The sequence below is a fragment of the Muntiacus reevesi genome, chromosome 2, assembly GCF_963930625.1.
Source record: "Muntiacus reevesi chromosome 2, mMunRee1.1, whole genome shotgun sequence".
NCBI lineage: Eukaryota > Metazoa > Chordata > Mammalia > Artiodactyla > Cervidae > Muntiacus > Muntiacus reevesi.
The window spans coordinates 46,701,661-46,719,498 of NC_089250.1; the positions used below are offsets into that span (position 1 = coordinate 46,701,661).

General features: G+C 41.6%; 1 pseudogene; it reads right to left on the reverse strand.

Moving 5' to 3' along the window:
- LOC136157146 (mitochondrial inner membrane protease subunit 1 pseudogene) overlaps window positions 1–16,910 on the reverse strand; it is a 57,286-nt pseudogene extending 40,376 nt beyond the window's left edge.
- Between the last annotated feature and the right edge of the window lie 928 nt (window positions 16,911–17,838).

Consider the following 17,838-nt stretch of genomic DNA (forward strand, 5'->3'; position numbering starts at 1 on the left):
TCACAAACCTAGCTACCCAACAGTATGCACTATTACCTCCTAATCTCACCCTCACTGTGGTTTCCCAGACTTTAATCTGTTTCAGGTCAAGAAACAACAGTTAGAACCGGACATGAAACAATGGACAGGTTCCAAATTGGGAAAGCAGTACGTCAAGGCTGTATACTGTCATCCTTCTTTTTTAACTTATACACAGAGTACATCATGAAAAATGCCAGACTGGATGAAGCACAAGCTGGAATCAAGATTACAGGGAGAAATATCAGTAACCTCATATATGCAGATGACACCACCCTTACGGCAGAAAGTGAAGAAGAACTAGAGAACCTCTCGATGAAAGTGAAAGAGGAGAGTGAAAAAACTCAACATTCAAGGAACTAAGATCATGGCATCTGCTCCCATCACTTCATGGTAAATTGATGGGGAAACAATGAAAACCGGGACAGGTTTTATTTTCTTGGGCTCCAAAATCTCTGAGAACAGTGACTGCAGTCATAAAATTAAAAGACACTTGCTCCTTGGAAGAAAAACTATGACCAACCTAGGTAGCATATGAAAAAGCAGAGACATCACTTTGCCAACAAATGTCCATATAGTCAAAGCTATTGTTTTTTCAGTAGTCGTGTGTAGATGTGAGTTGGACCATAAAGAAAACTGAGTGCCAAAGAATTGATGCTTTTGGTCTGTGGTGTTGGAGAAGACTCTTGAGAGTCCCTTGGACTGTAAGGAGATCAAACCAGTCAATCCTAAAGGAAATCAGTCCTAAATATTCATTGGAAGGACTGATGCTGAAGCTGAAGCTCCAATATTTTGGCCACCTGATGTGAAGAACTGACTGTTTTGAAAAGACTCTGATGCTGGGAAAGATTGAAGGCAGAAGGAGATGGGGACAACAGAGGATGAGATGGTTGGATGGCATCTCTGACTCAATGGACATGAGTTTGAGTAAACTCCGGGAGTTTGTGATGGACAGGGAGGCCTGGCGTGCTGCAGTCCATGGGATTGCAAAGAGTTGGACACAACTGAGTGACTGAACTGAACTGATAGCAATTTATAATGCCCATACCATTGAATGAGCAAATTTTTGGTTTGGTTTAGTCACTAAGTCATGTCCGACTCTTGCGACCCCATGGACTGTAGCCTGCCAGGCTCCGCTGTCCATGGGATTCTCCAGGCAAGAATACTGGAGTGGGTTGTCATTTCCTTCTCCTGGGGATCTTCCTGACCCAGGGATTGAACCTGGGTCTTCTGCACTGCAGGTAGATTCTTTACCGACTGAGCTATGAAGGAAGCCCGAGCAAATTTATAGTCGTAGTTTACTCTTCAACACGTGTAAAACAGCACATGTACAAAAATAGTCAGTGCAACAGTGTGTTGTTTAAGTCAAAGACTGGAAACAATGGTATAACAGACACATCCGGATTTGGCATAGACCCGTGGTTCACACCTTTAAGTTCACTTGCTGCCAAGGTGGAAAGTTCTGGGTGTGCTGAGAAACTTTCTACCTCAAGCCAATTGCAGCACCTTCAAGGGCAACCATCAGCCATTGAGAATGGAAGATAGCCCAGGTCTTAGTCTCCTCAGGCTGTCATAACAAAATAGTAACAAAAGAGTGTATGACCTAAAAAACAGGAATCAATTTTCTTGCAGTTCTGGATGATACAAGTCCAAGATCAAGATTCTGGCCAATTCAGTTCCTGATGAGGGTTCCCTTTCTGATTTGCAGATGGCTGCCTTTTTACCATGTCCCTCCATAGGCTTTCCTCAGCAAGTGTGGGCAGAGGGAGAGGGAGAGGAAGAGCTCTAGTATCTTTTCTTATAAGGACACTAGTCCTACTAGGATTAGTAATCCCCATGTTTATGACCTCATTTAACCTTAATTATTTCCTTAAAGGCCCCATCTCCAAATACAGCCACACCCAGAGTTAGAGCTTTTCAACTTAGCTTTTTTTTTTTTTTGGAGGATAATTGCTTTAAAATGTTGTGTAAACTCTGCTATTTGAATCTCTATAGACAGAGATTCAGTCTATAACAACACATACCGGCCTCAAGCTTCCCCATCCCTCAGAGTGATGTGTCTGAGGTATGTTCTACACATTTTCACAGAGGGTTCCTGGGCAAATTGAGCCCAAATTGCCCTAAACTGTTATCTTTAGGTTTCAGTGTCTCAAATTCTTCTCACCTCTTATAGCCATGGATAACTGTTTATATTTACACTATCACTTTTGAAAAATTCTCATGCTGTGTATGTGCCTGGCCCTCTTGGATAAGAAGCAGTTGAGTATTACTTGATGGTTAAATCTGATATTGGTTTCTATCCTGTTCATCAACTTTGCTGTTTAGATATTTCTGTCTGATAATCACTGAAGAAGCTTTAGGGAAACTAGAAAACTTCTGCACAACAAAAGAAACCATCAACAAAATGAAAAGGCAGTCTTTTCATTTTGCAAATTATATATCTGATAAAAGGTTAATATCCAACATATATAAAGAACTGATACAATTCAATAACAAAAAAGCAAACAACCCAACTAAAACATGGGCAGAAGACCTGAAAAGAGGTTTTTCTAAAGTCATACATGAAAACATGCTCAACATCACTAATCATCGGGGCAATGCAAATAAAAACCACAGTGAGATATTATTCACACTTGTTAGAGTGGCTGTTATCAAAAAGACAAGAGATAACAGGTGTTCTTGAGGATGTGAAGAAAAGAGAATACTTTTGCACTGTTGGTGGGAATGTAAATTAATTTAGCCACTATGAAAAACAATGTAGAGGTTCCTCAAAATATAAAAACTAGAGGACTTCCCTGGCAGTCCAGTGGTTAAGACCCCATGCTGTCAGTGCAGTGGACATGGGTTTGATCCCTGGTTGGGGAACTAAGATCCCATATGCTGAGGGGGGCAACTAAGCCTGAGCACTACGACAAGTAGAGAGCCTGCATGCCACAACAAAGATTTTGTGCGCTGCGACTAAGACCTACTGCTGCCACACTGCCTCCGCCATAAATAAATAAATACATATTAAACATAAAATTAAAAATTGGAACTACATCATATGATCCAGTAATCACACTTTTGGATATTTATTCAAAGGGAATGAAAACACTGACTCAAAAGTATATTGGCACCCCATGTTCAATGTAGCATTATTTACAATAGCTGAGACATCTAAACAACTCAAGAGTCCACTGATGGATGAATAGTTATAAAAATACACACACACACAGTGAAATATTAATCAGCCATGAAAAGAAGAAAATCCTGACTTTTGTGGCAACATATAGGGAGCTTCCGGGCATTATGCTAAGTGAAATGAGTTAGAGAAAGACAAATACTGTATGATTTTACTTATAGGTAGAATCGTTAAAAACAAAAAACAAAAAAAACTGATACAGAGAATAAATTGATGATTGCCAGAGATGGAGTGGGAGTACCCTCAAACTGGCACAATGCATGTGGTCTGCATGGGCCAGTTTGGGCTTCTCGTAGTATGGTGGCTGGATTTCCCAGAGTAAGTATCCCACAAAGATAGAGCAGGCTTCAGGTTTTCATGACCTAGCTTTGGCAGCCACACAGCAGCACAACTTCTGCAGTACTCAGCTGATCGGAAGAGTTACAAGCCCCCAGATTCAAGAGGAAGGAAAATAGAATCTACCGCTGGATAGCAGAGATGCACGTTCAAGAAGAGCATGTGGGACTGGCAATTTGGTTCTGACTATTTTTGGAAAATACAAATTGCTATGATGTTATATAGGAAGCCAGGGAAAACATAGAAATACAGATCTTTAACACTATATTTAAAGGGGGAAAAATCTCAAAAATATATATGATTTCAATATTATATACATGTTTTTGCTTTATATGAACTATCCTAGTTTAAACCCATATCCATGATATAGGTGTGTGTGTGTGTGTGTAATCCTGGTATATTTTTTTAAAATGCTTCATAATTCAATAATCAGCATCAATTCCTGTCTGCCACCTTCCTTTGGGCAAGTTCCTCTCCAATTTGCTTCTGTTTCCTCATCTGCAAAATGAGAGAACCATCACTTATCTCTCAGAGTTGTTGAGATAAAAGAACAATTACTTTGAAGGTCTTTGGAATAGACCGCTCTTTCCAAAGACGGCTGGACAATATCTTCTCTCTCATTTATTTTTCTACAACATGACCTCACTACTTCCTTATTAAGAAACTGAAAGTGTTAGCTGCTCAGTCATGTACAACTCTCTGCTTCCTCGTGAACTGTACCCTGACAGGCTCCTCTGTCTGTTGAATCATCCAGGCAAAAATACTGGAGTGGGTTGTCATTTCCTCATCCATGGGATCTTCCCAATCCAGGGGTTGAACCTGGGTCTCTTGCACCTCCTGCATTGCAGGTGGGTTCTTCACTGTCTGAGCCACCAGGGAAGTCTCCTTTCATCAAGAAGCACAGTCTAATTCCTCCCCCTGTGAATCTAGGTGGGTTTGTGATAGCTTCAACCAGCAGCAAACAACAGTGATATGATCTGGCTTTGGAGGCTGGTTCACAAAAGGTCATGCAGTTTCTGTCTTATTCACTGGAACATTCACTCCTAGAGCCCTGGGCTAGCATGTGAGAAGCCTGAGGATGCTGAGGCTATCATGTGTAGCACATAGTGAGGCCACATGTAAGCCCTCAAGTTGGCAATTCCAATCTTTCATTATTCTGACCCAAAAGTCAGACAGGTGAGTGACTGGAACTCCAGATGATTTCAGGAGTTGTCAACTACAGCATCATCACTGGCCTTCAAGTCTTCCCAGCTGAGACCCCAGACATCGCAGAGCAGAGACAAATCACTCCCACTCCACCTGAAATTCTGACCCATAGAATTTGTGAAACAGAATAGAATGGTTGTTTTAAACTGCTAAATGTTGAGATACTTTTTTAGGTAGTAATAATAATTGATAAAGCAAGATATGACATGTAGCTATAGAAATTAGTTCTTTTCTTCTTTTCTTTCTGAGATTACTCTGAATAATTTATTAAGATGCCAGAGAAAGCATCTGATAATATTGGGAATCTATAAGGACCACATATTTGAAAGGAACTATAACAAATATTACATCATAGGTATAAACTGCAGAGAGAGGCAAGGGAGCAGGCAGAGATAATCATCCCTGGCAAAGCTGCAGCAACTTTTGTGCCAGCAGGCAGGTGCTAAGAGTTCAGACCCGGGCAAACGGTGAGGAAAACATGGGTCATTCAGGGCCAACACAAGTCAGCAGGGAACAGGTCCCTGGTGCTCACCAGGGCCAGTAGCATAATGCACTTGGATAAAGGGAAGGATCTGGTTTTATTTAGTCCTGTGACCTGAAGTGCGGAGATGCAATGGTGTGTAGTAAGGAAAGAAAGGGGGACTGACCTCGAGATTCAACTCAAGGTGGAGAAACACCAAAGACTTTGCATTATTAAAGGAGCATGAAGCAGTTGGCTCACTTAGGGCATTTCTTGGTATCCAAGGTGATCAAAACCAACAAGTGAAACAGGGTAGCAGTTCTCTGTGGATGTAAAGTCTTCCTTGAATTAAAGCATCTGGTGGTCTTGCAATCCCCAGTGTACTTCCCAGAAGGAAATGGGTAACTGAGGAAAATTTCACAAACTACTACAAAGATGCGGGCAGGTCAAGGGAAATAAAAATGGATGTGCAGTGTAGAGAGGCTAGCAAGAGTGAGGAGGCACTCACAGCCTTAGGCCTGAAGGGTCAACAGGCACATTACAGTTAGATGGGATATTACAGTTAGAGAGCAGCAGACTCCATGAGAAGCTCTGGCTTTCGGCAGAAGGATGCAGCCCATCCACAGCAACCCCCAGGAAGAAAAGTTCTTCAGTCTTACTCACCTTCTGTTACTTCCCTTGTTGGCTGAATCTAAAGTGAAGCCAGAGGGAAAGGGCTCACTGAAGCAGTCCAAAAAGGCCCACCTTCTAGGGCATAGAGCAGAATGGAGAAAGGTTGAGACTGGACCTGGAGGAGCAAATGTAAATATGTGTCCTTGTTGTTGTTCAGTCGCTCAGCCGTGTCTAACTCTTTGTGACCCTATGGACTGCAGCACGCCAGGCTTCCCTGTCTTCACATCTCTTAGAGTTTTCTCAAATTCATGCCCATTGTGTCGGTGATGCCATCCAACCATCTCATCCTTTGTTGCACCCTTCTCCTCCTGCCCTCAATCGTTCCTAGCAACAGGGTCTTTCCCAGTGAGTCAGCTGTTTGCATCAGGTAACCAAAGTATTGAAGCTTCAGCTTTATCATCAGTTCTTCCAATGAAAATTCAGGACTGATTTTCTTTAGGATTGACTGGTTTGACCTCCTTGCAGTCCAAGGGACTCTCAAGAGTCTTCTCCAGCACCAGAATTTTAAGGCTTCAATTCTTTGGCACTCAGCCTTCTTTATGGTCCAACTCTCACATCCAGACAATACTACTAGAAAAACCACAGCTCTGACTAGACAGAACTTTGTTGGCAAAATGATGTCTCTGCTTTTTAAAACACCATTTAGGTTAGTCATATCTTTTCTTCCAAGGAGCAAGCGTCTTTAATTTCATGGCTTCAGTCAACATCAGCAATAACTTTGGAGCCCAAGAAAATGAAATCTGTCACTGTTTCCACTTCTTCCCCATCTATTTGCCATGAAGTAATGGGATAAGATGCCATGATCTTAGTTTTTTGAATGTTGAGTTTTTGTTATTGTTGTTGTTTTTTTAAATACTTTCTAATCCAGAGATGGCTAATTCTTTTTTTTTTTTAAACCATACTGCACTTTATTTATTTATTTTCTTTACAGTTGTATTTATTTGTTTTTGGCTATGGTGGGTCTTCCTTACTGCACTTTATTTATTTATTTTCTTTACAGTTGTATTTATTTGTTTTTGGCTATGGTGGGTCTTCCTTGCTGTGTGGGCTTTTCTCTAGTTGCAGTTCATGGGCTTTTCATGGCAGTAGCTTCTCTTCTTGAGGAGCATAGGCTGTAGAGTACGTGGGCTCAGTCATTGTGGCAAACACACTAAGTTGCCCCACGACATATGGAATCTTCCCAGATCAGGGATCGAACCTGTATCTCCTTCATTGGCAGGCAGATTCTTTACCACTGAGCCACCAGGGAAGCCCCTGAATGTTGAGTTTCAAGCCAGCTTTTTCACTCTCCTCTTTCACCCTCATCAAGAGGCTCCTTAGTTCCTCTTCACATCCTGCCACTAGACTGATATCACCTGTATATCTGAGATTGTTGATATTTCTCCTGGCAATCCTAATTCCAGCTTGGGATTCATCCAGCCTGGCATTTTCATGTTGTACTCTGCATATAAGTTAAACAAACAGGGTGACAATACATTGTACATACAGCCTTGTAGTCCTTTCCCAATTTTGAACCAACCTGTTGTTCCATGTAAGGGTCTAACTGTTGCTTCTTGACCTGCATACAGGTTTTTCAGGAGGCAGGTAAGGTGGTCTGGTATTCCCATTTCTTTAAGCATTTTCCAGTTTGCTGTGATCCACACAGTTAAAGGCTTTAGTGTAGTCAATGAAGCAGAAGTAGATGTTTTTCGAATTTCCTTGCTTTCTCTATGATCTAATGAAAGTTGGCAATTTGATCTCTGGTTTCTCTGCCTTTTCTAAACACAGTTTATACACCTGGAATTTCTTAGTACACATACTGCTAAAGCCTAGATTGAAGGATTTTGAGCATAAGCTTACTAGCATGCGAAATGAACAAAACTGTACGGTATTTTGTACATTCTTTGTCACTGCCCTTCTTTGGGATTGGAATGAAAACTGACCTTTCGCAGTCCTGTAGCCACTGCTGAGTTTTCCAAATCTGCTGGCATTTTGATTGCAGCACTTCAACAGCATCATCTTTTAGGATTTAAATAGTCAGCTGGAATTCCATCACCTCCACTAGCCTTGTTTGTAGTAATGCTTCCTAAGACCCACTTGACTTCAGACTCCAGGATATCAGGCTCTAGGTGAATGACCACATCCAATTTAGAGTAACACTCTGAGGCTGGAGCAGAATGAGGACAGTGAGGACCCCTGAAGAAGGTGGCCGGCCAGTAAAGGCTTCTAGTACCAGCTCTTCTCTCATTGTGGCACCAATGTTATCAGCTAGAAACTAGGGGTAATCAGCTGGAATAATGCATACAAGAGCTAGGAATCTATGGATTGGGTAGACTCCAAATAAGACTAGGCTATGACAACAGTCAGTTTCATATCCTATTCATTCACTGTTATTCGTTCATCCAGGGTTTCTTAAACTCAGCGGTACTGATATTTTTCAGATGATTATTTGTTGTGGGGAGCTGTCCTGTGCATTGTAGGATGTTTATCAGCACCCCTGGCCTCTAACCGCAAGATGCCAACAGTCACACCCCATCCAGTTGTGAAAACCAAAAATGTTTCCAGACCTTCCCATTGTCCCCCTTGGGGAAAAATCACCTTTGATTTAGAATCAATGCATTCATTCATTCAAGAAACATTTAAGGAACATTTATCAGGTTACAGGGAGACACTGTGTGGCAGTGGGACATGGCATTTTCTTTCTCAAATTTCCTAGACTAGTGAAGGAGTCCAACCTTAGACATACAAGTACACGAACAATGCACTTTGAGGGGAAAGTTATAGCTAACAGAAGATCTGTTAAAGACCTTTTCAAACCAGTGCCAGTTTAGAATAAAATCCATAGATCTTGGAAATATGAGGCTGAGGGGGAATTTTTATTGGTCATTAATGTTCTTTAAATTTAGGTTTTCTTTACCTTGAATCTCCAAATACCATACAACTTGAAGCTGTAATTTAAATAACATCTGCTAAAATCAGAAAGTTATAATAAGGGTTAAAATGGCTGCAATTCCTTTGCTACTCGTCATCAAAAAGTAGAGTCTAATTCCCTCTTTTAAGGAAAAGCAGGTTCCCAAATAGCCATGTGAATCGATAAAGATGGGTACCAGTTAACTTTTGCTATTTTATAAATCATTCCCAAACAGCAACCATTTTATTTGCTCACAGTTCTGCTAATCAAATGAACATTTTGTCTTCTTGGGCCTGCTAAGTCGAGCTTGGATGGTCTAGGGTGGCCTCACTCAATTGTCTGCTAGTTGGTAGGCTGATTGGTTTGTGGGTGGAAGGAGGAGCAGGGGAAGGCAGTTCACTCACATGTCTGGTACTTGTTTTGGTATCAGCTGGGGTGACTGGATGATTTGCCATATGTTATTCATCATCCAGCAAGGTAGCCTGGGTTTGTTTACTGGATGGCAGAAGAGGCTTCCAGCACCAGAGATAAGCCCCACTGCAATGTACTTTTCGAGCCTCTGTTTGCATTCTATTTGCCATGTAACATTGGACAAAGAAAGTTAAATAGCTAGGTCCAGAATCAAGTCACAAAAAAACTCCATATCTTGATGGGAAAAGTTACAGTACATCAAGACTATTTTTTTCTCAATAAATCATTGTGTGTGTGTGAGAGAGAGAGAGAGAGTGTGTGTATGTTGGTGGGGGTGGGGGTTGGGGGAGTGAGGTGATGGTGGAGATTTTCAAGGGGAATGCCACAGACAAGGCAACTAATGTTGATAATATAAATAAACTGAATTCTCTATAATTATTTTGAAACTTCCAGTTGGCCTTAGCAATAAATGTACAACCACAAAGTTGGAGGTATAAAAGTTATAGAACTATGATGGAATGAGAGCATATGTGTAAATGACTGGTTGAGTCCTCGCAGTTTGCCTCAGATGATCGTGAGAAGCTGGTTAGCCATTTCCTGGCCTCTGCACATTTCCATTATGAACATTGTCCCAGGTTTTGTTTTAGAAGCCCTGGCAGCTTCTGAAAACTGACTGTTTCACGGGAAAATGTTGTGCAAATCAGATCCTGCTATCTGCTAGTCATAAATGTATCCTTTCCAAAAATGGACCCTCTAAAACAGTATGTTTTAAAATGTTCTTTGTGTAAAAATAACTGCAAAAGGTTAGAAGTGTTGTTCCTATCAATTACTGGATGGATGAATCTAGAAGAAAGACAAAATGCATCGGCTATTTGGCTTCTTAGAATTTTTGTTTAGGGGTACACTTTTGTTTTTAAATAAAGAAGGACATGAACTCTTAATAGCATCGTTGTGTAATGACTAAGAGCTTGGACTCTGGAGTCAGAGTTTAGGGTTCAAATCCTGACTTTTCCGTTCACTGCGATCTCGGACAAGTTACTTAACCTATCTGTGCTTCAGCTTCCTTATCTCTAAATGAGATGTAATAATATAATTTATCTTTAATAATTGTTACATGGACTAAATCAGTTAATATTCTTGTAATTCTGACCACTGCTTGGGATAGAAGCAATGAGAAACAATCTGGAGCTTTCTTAGAAACTCTGGTGTGTCATGAGGACAATTTTGGTGTCCCCGGGCATCATCAAAAAGACCATCCATCACCTTTGTCTTGCTGAAATAGCAGCAGCACCAGCAGCTCAGGGAGAGAAGTGTGGTGAACCAGTACTCTGCATGTTTGCAGGTAGCTCTCTGCAGTGTAAGGCTGCAGGCAAGAGGTGGCAATGTCAGTAGTGTGGTTTAGGAAATATCAGAAGATTTCCATCATCCACTGTCTCAATCTCTTCTGTTCATAAGCTGAATTTTTGAGTGAAGTCAAGCATTAAAAAACTGTTATGAAATCACAGTCTGTATCCATCAACCCACACACAAAAGCCAGCCTTTGCTTTCTTGAGCTATCCATCAAAAAAGCAGTCACATTCAAAAGAATAAGTAGTTGACATTAAAAATAATGTCATTAAAAAGTATCTAATATAATTATTCAAGAGACCTTATTAAGTAAGCCAATTCTTTACTTCACACTCTTTAAAAGAATTTCAAAGAACACAAGGTAAGTTTAAATGATTCTAAGAAATAAGCAAATTCCTTAGCATCAGCATTGAAACACTTAATTAAATTACACCCTTTGTTTAAGGTTGATCAAATCATCCACCTGCCTCACCCCAAATGTCCATCTCAGCCACCATCTCCCCTCATCATCCCTCCCAGGGACAGAGTAAACACAAATCGTGTTGAATGAAAGAACGAACGGCTTCCTCCATATAACTAACCTCACAAACCATTTTCTACTCTAGGGAATCTTCCCCACCCAGGGATTGAATCCAAGTCTCCTGCATGGGCTTGTGGATTCTTTACCAATGTACCACCAGGGAAGCCCACAAAAGCCCACCAAAAAAAAAAAAAAAAATTGTTTCCTTTATCAGGAAACAGTTACTCGCTGAACTCAGAGTCTACAGATATTTTTCAAGGGTGGACAGTGGAAGGGAGATTTAACCTAGCAAAATGGATCCAAAAATTATTTCAGAAAGGGGCTCTGTTTCAACAGATCTGTAATCACCAGCATTCTAAGGATGGGGAAAGCTCAGAAAAGGAATAATAAGGATTATTTTTTTCTACTGAATAGTTACTATCATTTGAAACCTCACTCTCAGCATTTATCATCTTGTTCCTTCCCTCTCCCCTTCAAACCTCCCACCCCCCACAAAAGGAGTTTCTTTCATGCTTTGTTACCTCATTAACCACATTTTACAAAAACAATTTTTAAGAAAAAAACTAAGTGTATTCTTTTATTTATTTGTGTGTGTGTGTGTGTGTGTGTGTATTCTTTTAAATAAGATTTGTTTCTGGGTTTCATGAGACTTCATGAAATCTCTACAGCATTGAGCTCCAGCCACATCAATTTCTTGGAAAAGATTAATTGCATTGGAGGAAGAAGGAAAGGCCAGCCTGGATTAGATTAATGAAGTTGAGACATTTGTTATTTTTGAGAAATAAGCTGTTGGAAAAATGGTAAGATTCCAGCATGTTGTTAAGGTTATTGTGTTTGTGTTTGCTGGCAAGAATGCATCTTTCTACATTTGTGTCTAACCTGAGTGTTCCAGTAACTATCACTGCAACACAGACTGCTCCAAGCTTAATAGCAGAAAATAACCACCATTTTATTATAATTGTGGATCCCAGGGATCAGGAATTCAGAAAGTGCCCAGAAGGATATCTTGTCTCTGCTCCGTAATGCTTAGGGCCTCATCTGGGAAGATTCAGACGTCAGGGAGTGACTTAGTTTGAGTCTAACGTTATCTGGAAGTTTGCTTACTCACATATCTGGCAGTGCTTGTTGGCTGAGACCTCAGCTGGCCTGGGCTGGGACTGGGACACCAACATGTGGTCTGTCCATGGCTCTGGGCTTCCTCACAGCAAGGAGGCTGGGTTCTAAGCAAGAGAATCTGGGCAGAGCTGGGCTATCTTTTAAGATCTAGCCTTAAATGCCACACATAGCATCAATTCTACCACAGTCACATGCTCACTCAGATTGAAGGGCAGGGAAGACAGGCTGCACCTCTTAAGGGGAGGAGTATCAGTTACCTTGTAAGAACCAGGGAGAAGGGAGCTATTAATTGTGACCATCTTTGGAAAATACAAGGTGCCATATAGGGCATAAAATACATTCTAAGTTTTCTTGTATGGTAGTATAGAGACTAAAAATACCTCTGGCCTTTGACTATTTGCTTAAACTAAAATAATTCATATCCTTTCTCCTGTAGACTGGTGAAGGGGAAAATATAACCTTTTATTTGCAAAGAGCCAAGGTAGAAAAAGGGAGAATGACTGCTAAGTACCCTGGTGGCTCAGACGATAAAGAATTCTGCAAAGCGGGAGACCTGGATTCTATCTCTGGGTTGGGAAGATCCCTTGGAGGAGGGCATGAAAATGCACTGCAGTATTCTTGCCTGGAGAATCCCCCTGGCAGGCTATAGTCCATGGAGTCACAAAGAGTCGGACATGACTGAGCGACTAAACACAGCACACAAACTTTGATAATAATTAATAAGTCCTCTTTCAAACCTGGGACTATATTAAATCTAAACTGAGAGGAGTTAGAATGAGTGGGATGGGAAACTTGGTCAGATCAACAGCAGACTCAGGGAGAAGCTTCGGATAAACAAAATTTGGCAAAGCCAAAAATCACTGAAGCAGGAAGTATCTCTGGAGAATCAATCCCACACTAACAAATGAATCCTTGGGTTAAATGCAGCACTAATGCTTCTTCATTGGAAGGACTGATGCTGAAGCTGAAACTCCAATACTTTGGCCACCTGATGGGAAAAACCAACTCATTGGAAAAAATCCTGATGTTGGGAAAGATTGAAGGCAGGAGGAGAAGCGGACGACAGAGGATGAGATGTTTGGATGGCATCACCGATGTAATGGACATGGGTTTAAGTAGGCTCCAGGTGTTGGTGATGGACAGGGAGGCCTTGCATGCTGCAGTTCATGGGGTCACAAAGAGTCAAACACAACTAAGCAACTGAACTGAACTGAATACTTGACATCCTTTTTTCACTTCCAGAGCCAAATTTTCCACCTGTTTAGAGGCTCAATGCAACTGTTCTCCGCATCTGGCTGAAAGAGTGTTTTCTGCCCCAATTTCTCTTGCTCCACTTTCTTCTCCTACTTTCTCTGGCACTAACTCTATTCCAGATTCATTCTCAACTCCAAAAGGAGAAGCACTTCTGGTGAGTTGCTGGGAGGCAGTACTTTCTCAGCCCACTACCTTCTCTGTAAATTTTAGCTGGTAGATGCAAACACCAAAGGGATTCCTACAATCACTAGAAAATTTATAGAGTGATAGAGCTCTTTTTTTCCTCTTTTTAAAATTTGTTTATTTATTTATTTTTCCCATGCTGGATCTTTGTTGCTGCATGCAGGCTTTCTCTAACTGCAGTGACCAGGGACTACTCTCTAGTTGTGGTACACAGGCTCTAGGGGGTGCAGGCTTCAGTAGTTATAGCATTCAGGTTCAGTTGTTGCAGTCCATGGGCTCTAGAGTGTGGGCTCAGTAGTTGTGGCACACAGCCTTAGTTGCTCCAAGTTATGTAAAATCCTCCCAGACCAGGGATCAAACTCATGTCCCCTGAGTTTGAGGGGCAGGAGGACTCTTAACCACTGGACCACCAGGGAAGTCCCTTCCTCCTTAATTAGTTTGGAATGTTTATAAATTGTAATATCAAAGTTATTTCCTTGATAAATAACAATGTGGTAGGTGGGGTTATGACCCTCAAAGATATCTATCTCTTTATCCCTGAGACCTCTGAATATGTGTTCTTACCGGGCAAAGGAAATCTGCAGAGTTGATTCTTCTCATTCCAAATTTGTTCCTTCTCATGTCTTGCTTAGGCTAGGGAATGGTGCCAGTGTCCCTCCATTCACTCAAGCCAGAGTCATTCTAGGTTAATCCTTTTGATCACAGAGGGAGAGTGGGGGGGAGAGCAGAATCTCTCTTTCTGAAGAGAGATCTTAGTTCCTTACCCAGAAATTAAACCTGGATAACCTGGATGAAAACCAAGAGTCCTAGCCACTAGACCACCAGGGGCTAGAGGCTAGAAGCAAAGTGGCCCTGGCTCTTGCCCCTGTTTGAAAGCAAGGATGTTTCAAGGAGGTTAAAGCTGTAAAAACAGGTACAAAGTTTCTTATTAGAGACAGCACAGTGTATGGGAGAGCACACAGGAAAACAGTTTATTCAACTCAGAAGCAGGTCAGAGATACATACCCAGAGAGAAAGGGTATGGTGAGGAAGAGTGTCGTAAGTCAGACACTAGGCAAAAACACACATCCTGAGACGAGTCCAGGCCTCCTGGGTGGAGAAGAGTACAATACAGAGGTGATGTAAATCACTTACATAGGACAGTCCTTCCGGGTCTTTGTTTACCCTTGGCCAATTGTTTCTTTCTTCACACCTGACTGGTCCATGGATCCTCCCTAAGATGCATGCGTAACTTTTTGCTAAGATGGATCTCACTGTAGTGACCTATGGGTACAAGTCCACACTTATTATGTGGTGGGAGCCCCCTTCATTTTTTACTGCCAAGAAGCCTTCCTGTGCCTGTGCAGACAGGAAAGTCTTCTTTGACCTCAGGAGTGGGCACCTTATCTCTTAGCTTTAGCAGGGCTCAGCTTTTGCCACTAGCTTTGTCTTTGGAGTCACTGGGTGAGAACAAGGCTCAGTTTTACTCCACTTGACGACCACCAGGTGTCTGGCCCAGAAGCCCACTGTCTTCTACCTCACTTTCTCCCTTATAGATACTATAGGTTGCAGTGCTTAATACCAATTCCCCCCAAACTTTCTCTGCTATGAAGATGTTGATGATAAACACTTTTTTTTTTTTGATAAACACTTTTTAACACCCTAATACATAGAAATCTGCAAGTAGTTTTGCAAAAACTTTTGCTTTTTTGTTAAAAGGAATAAACTCTGTCTTTCTTATTTCCTCCTTCTGTCCCTGAATACAGACAAGATATCTGGAGAGGCAGCAACCATCTTGTGACCATGAGGTAACACGTATTAAGGAAAGACCAAGAGAATCACAGGGACTCCAACCTTGGTATTGTTAAATCACTAAACCAAAGGTAGCAGTGACTTCAGTGTAGACTTGTTATAAAAGAAGAATAAACTCTCCTTTTGTAAAGCCATTCTATCTTGAGAATTTTTATTACTTGCAATCAAAAGAATTCCTGACACACCGCCATGCCCTAACCCAATCAGCCATCACATCCTCTGCACTCTGCCTCCTGAGGCTTTCTCTCATGTACTTCATTCTATCCCGGCTGCCTCTGCCTTTGTTCACATGCCCATGGAGCCACCACATTCACCAACCAACTGGCTTCCCCACCTCTCATCTTTTTTCTCCAACATATTTGTGTTTATTGCCTGAATTTGAATTTTTCAGAGATCCCCAATTTCCCTTATGTAAAGTCTTAGTTACTTAGAATGGCCTCCAGTGATTTTCTTGATTTAGCCCCTACATATCTCCCCATGATTCAGTGGGTCTAGGCTGAGGTCCAAGGCTTTATATTTCTAATAAGCTCTCTGATGATGCTAATGCTGCCAGTAGTGGGTAAACCACTTTTTGAGTTGTACTGGTCCAGAGTTCTTTTCCTTTTCCTATTTCTATCATGAAATTTGCCTCATTTTGTGATGATAGATTTTCTCATTCCTTAATTCAGTGTTTCTCAAACAGTGTGTATCAGACTCCTTGGAAGGGCTCCTTAAAACACATAATGCTGGCTTCTACCCCAGAATTTCTGATTCAGTAGATTGAGGGTAAGGCCGGCAACCCACTCCAGTACTCTTGCCTGGAAAATCCCATGGATGGAGGAGCACTATAGGCTACAGTCCATGGGGTTGCAAAGAGTCAGACACGACTGAGTGACTGCACTTTCTTTTCTTTCTTTCTTTAAGAATTTGCATTTCTAACAAGTTTTCACGTAATGCAGATGCTGCCTGTCAGGGACCATACTTTGAAAACAACTGCCTTAGTACAGGGTTTCTCATCATTGCTTCAGCTCATGTTTTGAGCCAGATAATTCTGTACTATGGAGAGGTTGCTCCAGGTATTAAAGGATGTTCAACAGCATTCCTAGCCTCTATTCACTGGATGCCAGTAGCAGCTCCTCCAGTTGTGACAAAAATGTCTCCAGACATTCCCAGGTGTCCGATGGAACGCAACATTGTCTACAGTTGGAAACACTACCTTGGAGTGACTGTTTGATCGATATCCAGCTCCTTTAGTATTTAAGTTTCACAAAAGCAGGAGCCTGTTTCTTGTATACCCAATGCCAAGAGTAGGCACTTAACAGATCCTTGTTTAACAAATGAATGAATCTAATTAAAACCCTTTAATGCTTTTTTCTTTTGTGCAATCCTTTTCCCTATCACCAAAAAGTATGAAAAGAAATCTTCCTGCTGCCTCCCTACCTGAATAGCAGCGATGTGCTTCCAGGTTCCTTTGACCAGGAACATAGAGGTTGAAGATATTCCTCAGTCTCAACTCCAGTTTAGAAGAGGTGGTCCACTGGGGCATTATATCGATTGTCCCATAGAGGGAGAGAAAGAGGTTTTTGCTGTTGATGTTGTTTTGTTTATTTCTGTTTTGTCTTGGTTGCACTGCACAGCATATGGTATCTTAGTTCTCCCACCAGGGATTAAGCCTATGCACCCTGCAGTGGAAGTGTAGGGTCTTAACCATTGGACCACCAGGGAATTTCCAAAAGAGGTTTTCTTTTTCCAGGATAAGGTGAAGGATGAAGTTGGATTTCCCCACTCTGACCACATTCAACTCCATTTTCTTATTGGGAGAAGAAGAGGAGACAGAGCTAGGCCCCGTCCAGGCAAGATTTCCTGAGAGGTGGCAGGATCTCAGTGGGACAGATCTGTGTGGATGGGGGATGGAGCAGCAGTGAGGATCTTGGTTACAAAGCCTGGGATCACTGAGCTGCTCCATGGTCTACCCAGAATGGCAGAGCACAATCAGTTATGACTATATTTTCAGTCTTTTTTCTGTACTTTTACAGAATATCCATACTTTAGCAGTGATATCCTGGAAATAATATCTTAACCAAAGCACAAGTCAATAAGGAGACTTTTGTGAACTATGATAGGCTGCTAGAAAGAGGATACATTCTGAACAGAGTACTGCTGTCCCCCAAAAGAGCATCTGTGACATCCAAACACAGGTAGCCCAGTAGTACAGATAGAGAGGCTGAGGATTCAGAACTCTGGCAGGCAGCAGGTGGAAGCTGGGGACTTGCAGAATTGGTGTCAGTCTGTTCCTGCTTATGCTTGTTTGACCTCTTCCAACTTCCTCCTCCTGCCACATATCACTAAATCTGGGGCAGTTTGGTGCTGCTCCAGTGAGAGTAATTAGGGAATAAATTGTTCCATTCTAGGTTGTCTTGGACCACAAACATCTTGCTCTATGTAATAGCCAGGCCTTCAGGTCAGGTTTTGTG